Source organism: Marmota marmota, unplaced genomic scaffold (assembly GCF_001458135.2).
Source record: "Marmota marmota marmota unplaced genomic scaffold, marMar, whole genome shotgun sequence".
Lineage (NCBI taxonomy): Eukaryota > Metazoa > Chordata > Mammalia > Rodentia > Sciuridae > Marmota > Marmota marmota.
Genome location: NW_026000171.1, coordinates 8,456,414 through 8,469,414, shown reverse-complemented (window position 1 = coordinate 8,469,414; position 13,001 = coordinate 8,456,414). Strand labels below are relative to the sequence as shown.

The 13,001-nt window shown below is 42.2% G+C and overlaps 1 protein-coding gene across 20 annotated transcripts in view; it reads left to right on the top strand.

The window, feature by feature from the left end:
- The window catches only part of Erc1 (ELKS/RAB6-interacting/CAST family member 1), a 1,605,700-nt gene that overhangs the window by 102,112 nt on the left and 1,490,587 nt on the right, over positions 1-13,001 (top strand). The window lies entirely within an intron of this gene.

The window sequence follows — 13,001 nt, the reverse complement described above, 5'->3', positions numbered from 1 at the left end:
CTCGGCGCGCGCCGCGGGGTCCTAGCGCCGTCGCTTGCACGCACCAGCTCCGCCTTCCCGCCGCACTCCCGGGCTGGAGGTGGCGCGGCCCCAGCACGGAATCCACTGCCTCGGCTTGGAGCTTCCCAACGTCCGCGCGGCACACGTCCGCGCGGCAGAGTTCAGAGTGCCGGGCCCAACCAACATGCCTGCTTTAATCAGTCTTGTAGCACACCCTGATTTTCCTTAGTGCCCAAACCCGTTTTAAAATTAAATATAGAAGCCAGACACAAAAGGACAGATATTATCTGATTTGACTTATATGAGGTACCTGCACCAGTCAAATTCATAGAGACAGAGAATAGTGATTACCAGGGATGAGGAAGACGGGATAGGCAGTTAGTGATTAAAGGCTGCAGTTTCAGTTTGGGATGATGAAAAAGTTTCGGAGATGGATGTTGATGATAATTGCACAACAGTGCGAATGTGCTCAGTGCCACTAAACTGTACACTTAAAAATGATAAGGGACTGAGAATATAACTCAATGATAAAGCGCTTATTTAGCTTGCCTGAGGCCCTGCGTGCCATCTACAGCTCTGAAAAACAAAAAAGAAGAAGAAAAAGAAAATAAAATATTTTATAGCGTTAAGTTTTATGGTACATATATTTTAAAGCTGGATAAAAGAAGAAAGGAGGGAGGAAGGGGTGAAATGGAAGGAAGGAAGAAAGTTTTGTTTTGTTTTTTAAATTAAACATATAAAGAGAACTTCAGTTCAGGGCCTGTAATAGTCTCCCCTAGAATCCACGGACTTATCTGGGGAGTTTTTGTACCTTCCCTTTTAGGGTAATCAGATAGAAATACAGGATGCCCAGTTAATTTGAATTTCAGAAAAATGATTTTTAGTATAAGTATGTCCCATGATTAGTTTGGAATATACTTATGCTAAAATTTGTTCATTGTTTATATACTTATTTGAAAAATTATTTATTGTTTATCTGAAATTCAAAATTAACTTGGCATTTTATATTTCTGTTTACTAAATCCAGCAATTCTACTTTTTTCCCCCCTATACTGAGGATTGAACCCAGGGATGCTCTACCACTGAGCTATATCCCCAGCTCTTTATTTTATTTTATTTTAAATATTTTTTTAGTTGTCAGTGGATCTTTATATTTATTTTTATGTGGTGCTGAGAATTGAACCCAGTGCCTCACATATGCTAGGCAAATGCTGTATTGCTGAGCTACAACCCCAACCTCTTTTTTTAATTTCTTAAGACAGGGTCTTACTAAGTTTCTGAGGCTATCCTCCTGCTTCAGCCTCCCTAATAACTGGGATTACATGCATGCACCACCTCACCGACAACACTACTTAATACTCTTCTACTCTCCCAGTTTTGTCCTCCTTCCAAAAGGACAATGAAGGGTGCAGGCATTGAGTGACAACAAGATCATTCTGCTGTCTCAATAGCTGCTATCAGTAGTGAGAAAGACTGGTCTCCACTTATACTGTAGACTGAATGGTTGTGTCCCCATATGTTGAAGCCCTAAACCCCAGTGTCATGGATTTGGAGATGGGTCTTGGGTAGATAACTAGGGCTAGATGAGGTCATAAAGGTAGGGCTTTCATGATGGATTTAGTAAGAACAGCAAACTCCCTTTGTCCTCTTCCCACCATGGGAGGACAATGAAGGCAGCTGTCTGCAAACTAGGAAAGGAGCTGAGGGAACCTAATCATTTACCACCTTGACTAATACAAACATGTTTCCCCCTCACCCACCTGAGTGATAGCTGAGTGACTTAAATTTTCAAGATACATCAATGAAGGGGAAATGTGCTGTGCACAGGGCCCACCCATGCCAAAGAGAAGCCATGCCTGTCATGAAGGAGAGCACACAGGCTTGGAAGCTCTGCCACTCATTCTTTGTGTGGCCTCGGGAAGGTCGTTTAATAGGGCCTCAGTTGCCCTATTTGTAAATTGGGTTTAAGAGTGTTTGCCCTGCCTCCTTTCAATTACTGTGAAGAAAGTATGTCAATATGCTTGTAATCTATAAAGTTTATTTGAACATGAAAGGAAATGTGTATGTGCTCCAGGATGTCTGTCTAAACATAGACACACACACACACACACATACACACACACACTCCACACCATATGTCAAGCTTGGCCGTGTCTGCTAACAAAAGTGCTCTAGACAGCACTCCTGTGCTGGAACTAGACTATCCATGCCTGTTCATCCTCCAGACCATCTACCCTCAACTTCACAAAAATTGACTACTGACAGACTCAGCCCAGACCTAACCATAAAGATTTCCCAGGAGCTCAATTGCAAAGGTATCCAAACCCTCAAACTGCAATGAGAATCTTTGAATTTAATCAAGACAAAGAAAAGCTGGATGTAATGTGTGGCTACTGAGGCTCCACATACCCTTGGGCCTGAGATAACAGGGATGGTCCTCAGCAGCCTTGCCAAGGCTTGCTACTATTTTCCAGCCTCTTGGATTCCTTAGAATCCATGCATGTTGATTTCAGAAATTCCTCGTGGACGTACAAATAGAGCAAAGTGTCCTGAGCCTCTAATCTATAGAAAGAAAACTGGAAAGAAGAAGAAAAACTCAATATTTAAGTTCCATCCTCTAGCATGTTTCATTGTTCTTGGAACAGGCTCCCCTTTCCTGGAGACCATTTTCCTCTCCAATGGTAAATTTTACTGAGATTCTTTACTTCTTGGGAAGTTTTCAAAAGATGCCTGGAGAAAGGATGGAAATGTCTCACCCTCTAACCAGACAAAAGGATGCAGCCAGATGATACAGCCAACTTCTCTTGCTCAGGTTTCTAATGCATTTGAAAGAAAAAAAAAAAAAAAAACCTCAGTCCAGAACTCTGCCCAGAGAGCATTGTAATGTGCAAGCAAGGGCAAAAAATTTCTCCTCCAGGAGCCTTGGACTGACCTCATCACTAGCACCAGAGCCAGTTTTATCAAACACCCTGTGTCCAGAGGGAGTTAGTTACATCATCCTCACCTACTGGGAGTTAAACCTTACACAGTCCTACTCCTCCAGGAAAACTCCTTGGGGACTACAGCCCAAGGGATCTCCCCTTCTAGGAAATTCACAACACTGACATCTTGACTGGACAGCTTAGCTCCCATAATATGCTGGGGGGCGGGGTGGGGTTGTGTCTCTGAGAGGCAGCAGGGTGTCGAGGTTATGAGCAAGGCCTCTGGAACTAGACTGCCTGGGTTGCAACTATTCTGCTTTAAAACAGAATGTTAGTTGTGCATGTTACTTGTGTCTCTGTTTCCTCTTCTATAAAAAAAAAAATCCGGCATCTATCTTTGTAGTGAGAATTAAATTAGTTAATATATCTCAAGTGTTTAAAATGATAGTCGAGGGTATAGCTCAGTGGTGGAGCACTTGTCTGGCATGTGTGAGAGGCCCTGGATCTGATTCTGCAAAAAAAGGAAAAAAAAAAAAAAGATGCCTGAGTCCATCAATGAATGAATGGATAAACAAATTGTGGTAAAAATATTTAATGAAATATCACTCAGTTATAAGAAGGAAGGAAATAATGATATTATGTTACCAACATGGTTGAACCTCAAAACCACTATGCTAAGTGAAAGAAGCCAGATACAACGGGCTATGTATTGTACAATTCCACTTACACTAAATACTCAAAATAAGTAAATCTATAAACAGAAAACAGATTGGTGGTCTCCAGGGGCTAAGAGAATTGGAAGTGGCTATTTAATAGGTATAAAGTTTTATTTGGGGATAATGAAAATGGCTTGGAAGTACATAGTACTATTGGTTGCACAACATTGTGAATGCACTAAATGCTATTGATTATTTCACTTTAAAATGTAAATTTTATGAGATTTCACCTCCATCTGAAAACCAAACAAAAATAAACAAAGAGATGCCAGAACATAAGAGCAGTAGCATTAGTCAGTGTTAGCCTTCGTGTATTCCTTGTTTCACCAATGCTGACTGTGTGTTACACCTTCATATCCTCCTGTGTATGGAGATTAACAAATGTGAGATGGGATAAGAGAATGTGGGAACTTGGAAAAAGCCTCAGAGACTACAGAGCCGCTGCTGGATGGATGGCAGAGATGGGAACAGAAGGTCACAGTCTTTGCTGTGTGCTTTTCTGAGATACCTTTTCCTTTCTTCAGCTGCAGAATAAAGAAAACAAAATAATTTCCCTCATCACCATTCTCTCAGCACACGTTTATTGAGTGCTTTCCCTGTGCCTTCAAACAAGTTGGGGAAACAGATACTTAATTGGAACGTGATGCATGTTTTGATGGAGGCAGAGGAAGGGAGCCTAAGGCTCTTGGGAGCATGTTGTTATTATAAATAAACTGAGTGATAAATAAAGGTCTAAGTACAACACAAGTTTATTTCTCACTAATAGAACACCAGATCAAGGTAGTATGCTCTGTGTTGCTTTAAGTCAGGGACCCAGGTTTTTTCCATCTATGATGGCTCTGTCCTCTTAACATGGGGCCCTAACATTGCTGTGTTCCATGGGAGCAGAAAAAGCAAGAAGTAGAGCACGTGGGAGGTTTGCTGGAGCAGGCTGGGAAGCAGCATCTATCACTCTTGTTCCTTTTCCATTGGTTACAGCTTGTTCAGATAGCCACCTCCAACTGCAAGGGAAGCTGGGAAATGTAGTCTTGGGTACTACTAGCAGTAGCCAGTTTCTGCTACAGCCATCAGGAGGTGAGAAGATGTACAGGTGGGTATGAAGTGGAAAGGAGATAAGACTGTAAGCAGTTTGGTGAAACTGAAAGGTAGAGACGGGTGGGGAGAGGATAGAGAGGTAGACCAGAACCAGACTACAGTACTAGATTTAATTTTTGGAGTTCCTACTCTATGCCAGGCTACACGCTTGGTAGGATTGCAATGATATTAGGTTATCTGCCCTGTAGGAGAAGAAGTGAGAGTTCCTTTACCATTACTGGTTTTGCATAAAAAACCCGATTTCCTAACAGTCTTATAGAGCTTCACTGTATACAGAATATATATATATATATATACAATATTTAATACTTATAAGAATTTGGTGAGGAAAATGTTACCATCACTCTCTTTTCAGTTGGAGACAAATGAGGTTTTGTGAGGTTTAAGAACTTGTCCAAAGTCAGTCCCACCTTTATTTATTTTTTTAAAATGTTGTACCACTATATTGTCCAAGCCACCTCAAGTTTCTGCACTCAAGTGATCCTTCTGCATAAGCCTCCTGAGTAGCAGGGAGTATAAGTATATGCCAGGGCATCCAGCTTCAGACCCCGCTCTTAGTAAGCACTCTTATCCACAGTATTATACTGTCCTTCAAAGACCATTTGACCCAGCTATCCAACTCCTTGGTTTATACCCAAAGGACTTAAAAATCAGCATACTACAGTGACACCACAGCCACCTCAATATTTATAATAGCTCAACACACAATTGTTAAACTATGGAACCAACCTAGGTATCCTTCAGCAAATGAATGGATAAAGAAAATATGGTATATATACACACTGTGAATATTATTCAGCCTTAAAGAAGAATGAAATGATGCTATTTGCCAGTAAATGGATGGAGCTGGAGAATACCATGCCAAGCAAAATAAGCCAAATCCCCCAAACCAAAGGCTGAGTGTTTTCTCTGATATGCAGATACTAATTCACAAAAAGATTAAGCAGGGGTGGTGCTACAGAAGAATAGAGTTGCTTTAGATTAGATAGAGGGAAGTGAAGGGAGGGGAGGAGGTATAGGGGATGGAAGAATAGTAGTATGAATGAGGCATTATTTCTGTACATTCATGACTACATGACCAGTGTGATTTTACATCATGTACAACCAGAAGAATGAAAAATTATACTCCATATATGTATGATGTGTCAAAATGCTTTCTACTGTCATGTATCACTAATTGGAACACATTTTTAAAAATCTAAATAGCAAAAGAGAGAGAGAGAGAGAGAGAGAGAGAGAGAGGATATTAGAAAGGAATCTGCACTTTAACTAGAGTATGTTGGAACCTGGGGTTATGGCTAGTGATATTGAACAAAGTCATTCCTTTCCCAAGCCAAAACTGGCCTCTTGCAGAATTGCTTGGACTATAATCAGTGACATCAGCAAGAAGGATTTCATGAAGTTATGAATACATCCTTCTTTGGTAGCACACCTGGATCTCCCAAGTGACAAAGGACAGTACTTTTAGAGGAAGGGTCAGGGAGCTTCAGCACTTCTCTGAGCCCAGTATGATCCGCCTGAGGTCTTTACAATTCTCCTACCACCCCCATTCCTGCCTGCTCTGCAGGAGCTGAGGAGCTAAGCAGGGCTTCAGGCCAAGCTGACTTACCCACCAGGCAGAGAAGGCACAGTGCCTAGGGCCAGCAGAAAGCTTTTCATTAAACTCAGAAGGAAAAAAAAAAAAGAACTTTGGATGAAAGATGTCCTAATATATAATATTCATATATTCATTTCTAAACCAACACAGTCATAAAATACAATTTTAACACTTTTTTTTTAATGGAGTAGGGCCCCACGAAAGCAAAAGTGCTCAGACAGTATAAGTCATAATGAGCTTGGTGTGTGAGCAAGGGAAAAGAGAAGAGTTGTGCATATGTGCAGGTGCGTGCATGCGTATGTGTGTGTGTGTGTGTGTGTGTGTGTTTCCAGGTAGAGACTGGATTTTAGGCTCTCATCTCTCCAGCTCTTAGATTTAGGATCATGCTTAGGGTTGCAGGTTGACAGCATCCTGCATCTCACCATACTCTACACACCATGTCACATTCTAGAGAATCCAGAACCTATTGCTGATGCTCACCACCCTGCTTGGATCTGCATTACAGGCACCACACCCCTCACTTTATAGCTGAGTCCAAAGCCCTGAAATCCAACTTGTGTGGGAGCTGGGCACAGGGCAGTAGGACTAATCCTTGACATAGCTCAGGGCAGATTATCCCAGCCGCTCAGCAGCAGCAGCTGGGCTCATTCCCAGGGAGGGGGAGGTCAGAGCTTGGTTGCTGCCCCAAGTGGGCAGGCTGGGAAGGTGGATGTCCCCACAGGTTTTCTGACTACCAGTGGTAAGGAGGGGGCTCCACTGGGTAGGGCTAAATCTCAGAGGTGGGATTATGTAAATCAAGCCAATTCTAGCTAGAGATCTAAAGCTAGAAAAAAAATCCAGCCTCGGGGAAAGAATTTAAATTATAAAAATTTAAAAGTATGAATTGTGAAACAATCCCTTAAGGTGTTTATTTTGCCACCAAGCCATTGCAACACAAAACTGTATGTGTAAATCTCCTTGATACCCACACTACCACCCATGTTTTGGCATCTTCTGTGTTCTCTTTCTGAGTGGCTAAATTGTTCCCTATTTTATATACCAAGAGGCCCCTGGAAGATCCCTACCTCTTGAGAGATTGATGGGAATACAAGCCTCAATTTCCTTAGATCTCATTGGGTTGCAGGAGGATTCCTCCTCATCCTGAAAGTTTGAATCTGAATAGAGCAGATGTAATCGATATGCAAATTGCCTTTCTGGTACACTAAATGTTTATGCATACAGATGATAGTCTAGATAGGAGACAGCAGGAGTTGTATGAGCTGTGGGTGGTGGTCATTTTGGTATTTGGGTAAAGGTGAGGGCACCAGGGTCTAGGTAACATTGAGTTGAAACCCAAACAAGAGTCCTATCTCTATGGCACTACTGGGAGACGGTGGCACCTTAGGAAGGTGGGGCCTAATGGGAGTATGTTAGGTTGTTAGGGGATGTGCCCTTGATGGGACATTGGGACCCCTCTTTCTGTCTCTCTGTTTGCTTCCTAGCTGCCATGAGGTAAACAGGCCTACTGTGCCACATGTTCCCACCATGTTGTACTATGCAGTCACAGGCCCAAAGCAACAGGGCTCTAAGTTGCTATGGGATGCAAACACGAACCCAAACAATCCTTTCTTCCTTTTATGTTGCTTAGCTTAGGTATTTCCCACAGCAATGGAAAACTGACTGATACGCCATCTTTGGGCCATAAATTTCTCTAGCACAGGCACTGTGCCTTATTTCTTCTTGTATTTCCAGTATTAGCACCATTCTATACTCATAGAAGACTCTTAAAAAATATTTCATCTTGGTTGGGGTTGTGGCTCAGTGGAGAGCACTCACCTAGCACATGTGAGGCCCTGGGTTCGATCCTCAGCACCACATATAAATAAATAAAATAAAGGTATTATGTCCACCTTCATCTAATTTTTTTTTTGTGTGTGTGTGTGTGTCAAAGAGCTATCTGCTATAGTGGACTAAAATATTAGACTAAAGAGACCTTAAGGAAGAAGGCCAGGACCTAAAAGAAGTTGGAGGAAAAGGGCTAAAGTGCACTGGAGGCGGAGTCTCCTTATTTTCTGGGATGTTCGAGGGAACCCTAAGAAGTGGAAGGGAACTATGTGTTAGCCCAATAACAGCTTCAGGGACCAGCCTCCATCTGTATTTTTTTGTAGTAGCTTACTAACTGGTATTCACCTCCATTCTTGCCCCTTCAATCTATTCTTAACATGGCAGCCAGAGGCATCCTTTTAAAAACATGTCAGATCAGGTGACTCCTCAGTTCCAAATACTCATCTCAGAGTAAAACTCTAGTCCTTTAAAATGGATTAGATGTTGAAAGATGGAGTTGTAATGCCAGATCCGTGGGACCCTAATAGACCTCCAGGAGCCGAATCTGATGCAATCACACAAGAGTCTTTATTGCAAGCTCGAGCCTGGACTCACAACCATTCCCGATGCATCCGTCTCAGGGAGTGAGTCCTGGCCCTTTGTTCAGTGAGATTTTATAGGTTTTGGGGGGATACTCTATGCGTCACAACATCACACAGCAAATCATTCCATACCGTGGGAAAATCAAACAACAACTCTTAACATTGATTAGCACATTCACTGGTGGGAACAATTTGGGTAGGGTTGATTGGTTAGTACAAGAGGGGGATTCGTTTGAACTGATTGGTTTAAGCCACGAGGGGTGTACTTGCTAAACTACATGGTTTCCCAATATGTTATCAACCACCATAAACTACTGGGAGGTCATGTGGCATCCCAGGTATTTTCCCTGTCTCATGCTGATTGGTGGTTGCTAGGGGGTTGCTATGGGTCCTCACCTAGCCTAACTGAATCAGGGACACCTGGCACAGCAGATCTCTCCTGTTATTTGCAGACAAACAACTTAGCAGGGTGGGTATGTGCTTAGGAGTGCTCTGTGGGTTTTTCCAAGTACAAGGGTCATGCCCCCTTCCTTAGGACAGGCCTTGAGGTAGAAGCTGATGATATTTATTTTCAAAAATGGAGTCACATCAGTTTCTTAGAGTCTAAAGTGGTCCCTATGACCCTCACCTCCTGGTATTCACACCGTTGCATAATCTGTGGGCAGAACCAATAACTTGTTTATATTCAAGAGCAAACAGCAAAGGTAGCAGGACATACATGATTACATATGCATGTAATTACATTACATAAGATTGCAAAATTATAATACCATCTTTCTAGAGGCTAGTTCTTGTTGCCTTTGAGGAAGCAGGCTGATGTGTTGCATCTGCCATATGGAAAGAGCCATGCAGTAAGGAGCCAAGCTATCTTCTATTAACATCTAACAAGAAACTTGGGCCTTTCAGCAGCCTGCATGCTGCCATGTTAACTTGGAAGCAGATCCTTCCCCAGTCAGGCCCCAGATGAGAATCCAGCTCTGGCTGACATTTTTTTTTTGTTTTTAATTGAGATACAACTTGCATACCATATATTTGCCCTTTTTAATTTAATTTTTATTTTTAGGTGGACACAATATCTTTATTTTATTCTATTTATTTTTTAAAATATTTATTTTTTAGTTGTACACAACACCTTTATTTTGTTTATTTATTTTATGTGGTGCTGAGGATGGAACCCAGTGCCTCACGCATGCCAGGTGAGCACGCTACCACTTGAGTCACAACCCCAGCCCTATATTTGCCCTTTTGAAACACACGATTCAATGGCTTTCAGTAGATTTACAAAGTTGGGCAGCCTTCATCAGTATGTAATTCCAAAACATTTTCAATATACTAGAAAGAAATCCTGTACCCATTTGCAGTCTTTCTCTATCCTCCCTTCCCCCAGTCCCTGGTAATCACTATTCTATTTCTCTCTCATGGACATCTTTATTGAAGCCACACAGAGGACCAAGTTAAACTGTGTCCAGATTCCTGACCTGCGAAACTGACATAATGCTCATGTGGTGTTTTAAGTCTTTATGTTTGGATAGCACTAGAAAACTGATACAACTTTTACCTCCTGCACGTAGAGTGCTGCTATTACAGTATAGGAGTTTCTTTGGAACTGTGTGGAGGGCAAAGGCTGGAAGAATTTTGAGAGACATTATAGAGAAAGCCTAGATTGCCTTGAGCAACTGTTGATAGAAATCTGAAGTTGGAGGTCTTGCCAGAGAGGGCTCAAAGGGAGTAACGATTTTATTAATAGAAGTCAGAGAAAGGGAATCCTTGTTAAATAGAAGCAGAAAATCTTAGAAAAATTGTCTCCTGCAGTTCTGTTGGACATAGATTATATAAGTGAAAAAGTGGTCATATATAGCTAAAGAAAGCCCCAAGCAAAGTGTCAAAGGTGCTGCCTGGTTGCTTCTTACAGCATATAGTATAATGTGAGAGCAGAGAGATAAAATGAGGGGAAAACTGAATTTTCAAATTATTTAAAAAATACTGTAGCCAGGTGGCACATACCTGTAATTCCAATGACAGGGGCGCTGAAGCAGGAGGAGCACAAGTTTGAGGCCAACTTAGACTTTCAGCAATTTAGTGAGCTCCTGTCTCAAAATAAAAAATAAAAAGGATTGGGGGTATAACTTAGTGGTAAAGTGCCCCTAGGTTCAATTCCCCAGTACCAAAAATCAAAATAAAACAAAAAAACTGTAAAAAAAAAATCAGGACACAATGATTTTGAAAATTCTCAGTCTCCTCACATGGCAAAAGATGCTAAAAATAAGAAATGACTTCTGAGAGTAGGACATGGAGATAAGCCCTGGTCTAGAGAAAAAGCAGAGGGCGTGATTGTAGAATCTTTTGTTAAAACCAAGCAAAGATCAAAGGATCAGAGTAGTACTGAGTCACACAAAGGCCTTAATCTCTTAAGAGATTAACAATGTGCCTCACAGAACCTCTTAATCAAACCATAGGGTCTCCAGGAAGCTTAAGTGAGTTGCCCTGGTTCATCTCCATAGCAGCCAAAGGTAGAGCAGGGCTTATCTCAGAAAGGTCTCTATGTGTGTGGCATTTGCCTAACGGAATGAACCCATCTGAAATCCACAGAAGGCGCAAAATGTCTTTGAGAACACTTTCAGCGTGAGTATCGCCAGCTTGGACTTATAAGGAACAGCAATGTGCAAAATGAAAGAAGGCTGATCAATCCCCAAAACTGCTGGCAAGAGGAACCTGACAAAACCATTTGTCTGCAGAACACATGGCATCTTTCATGAAACCGGAAGGATACTCCTGAGGGCAGAAATCTAGAAGACAGATCTCAGAGATACGGAATTATTCCCAGGTCTTAAAACCTAACTGGGGAACACTGCCATTTGCCCAGCTAGATTTCAGACACTATGAGCCAGCAATTCTTTTATAGCTCCCCTGTCCCTGCTTTCTGAACAGTGATGTCATTGGCTGTTATCCCACCCCTGTATGTTGTGCACATGGGGGCAGATAACTATATCTCTCTCTAGATTTACAGATCAAAGGATCACCCAAAGGAACCTCATCTACATCTCAGTCTGACTTAGAAGAGATTCTAGACTTTGAACTTCAGGGAATATTGGGAGGCACAGAGGTATTTTGCTTGTGCAATGGACATGAGTCACTGAGGGGACATAGAGGAGACTGCAGTGATAGACTCTAAGGTGAACCCCGTAGTCCTCACCTTCCAGTATTCACACCATTGCATAATCCTCTTCCCTTGGGTGTGTGCCAGAGCCTATGATTTGCTTTTTTTAATATATATTTTTTGTTGTTAGTGGACCTTTATTTAATTGATTTACTTGTATATGGTGCTGAGAATTGAACCCAATGCCTCACACATGTTAGGCAAGTGCTCTACCAGTGAGCTACAAACCCAGCCCCCATGATTTGCTTTTAATCTATAAAATACAGCAAAGGTGATGGTATACATATAATCACATGTCCATGCTTATGGATATAATTTTGTAACATCTGTCTTGCTAGGGCCTCTCTCCCTCTCTAGTTTTAAAGAAGCAGGCTGATATGCTGCTTGCTGTCATATGGAGAGGGCCATGCAGCAAGGAACCAAGAGATACCTCAAGTTGGATCCAAAAAGCCACTAGGGCCTTCCATCTAGTAGTCTATAAGGAACGAATGCTGCCATGTGATCTTGGAAGCAGATCCTCCCCCAGTTGAACCCAGGATGAGAACCCTGCCCTGGCTAACATCTTGGCTGCAGCTTTACTGTGGACCCATCTCAGCTGTGTCCAGACTCCTGACCTGTAGAATCTGTGAGATAGTGGGTATTGTTTGAAGCTGCTAAATTTATGGTCATCTGTTGCACTCCCACACAGCAGTAACCCAGCCTACAAAGCCCTTCCCAATCTGAGCCTCACTCCCAACAACCTGCCATTCTGGCCCTTAGCTGGTCTTCAAATCCGTCAACAAGCATCTGCCTTCCAGCCTCTGCTCTTGCTGTTTCCTCTCCCAGGAATGCTCTTCCAGCGTATAAACTCATGACTCATTCCTGTCTTCCCTCAGATTTTTCCTTAAATTTTGCCATCTCAGTGAGTCCTTTCCTGGCCATTATTTTGAAAAAAACACAACTCACCTCCAACCCCATCCCCAGCCCTCCTTAGTCCCCTTTTTTATTTGCTTCCCCCCACCCCTAATGCTCTGTCATCATTTTTGCCTGTTTTTATTACTCCAATATTCCAGGTCATGGGAGGTGCTCGTCAAGTACTAACAGGGAAAATAAATGAACCATGGAGATTTG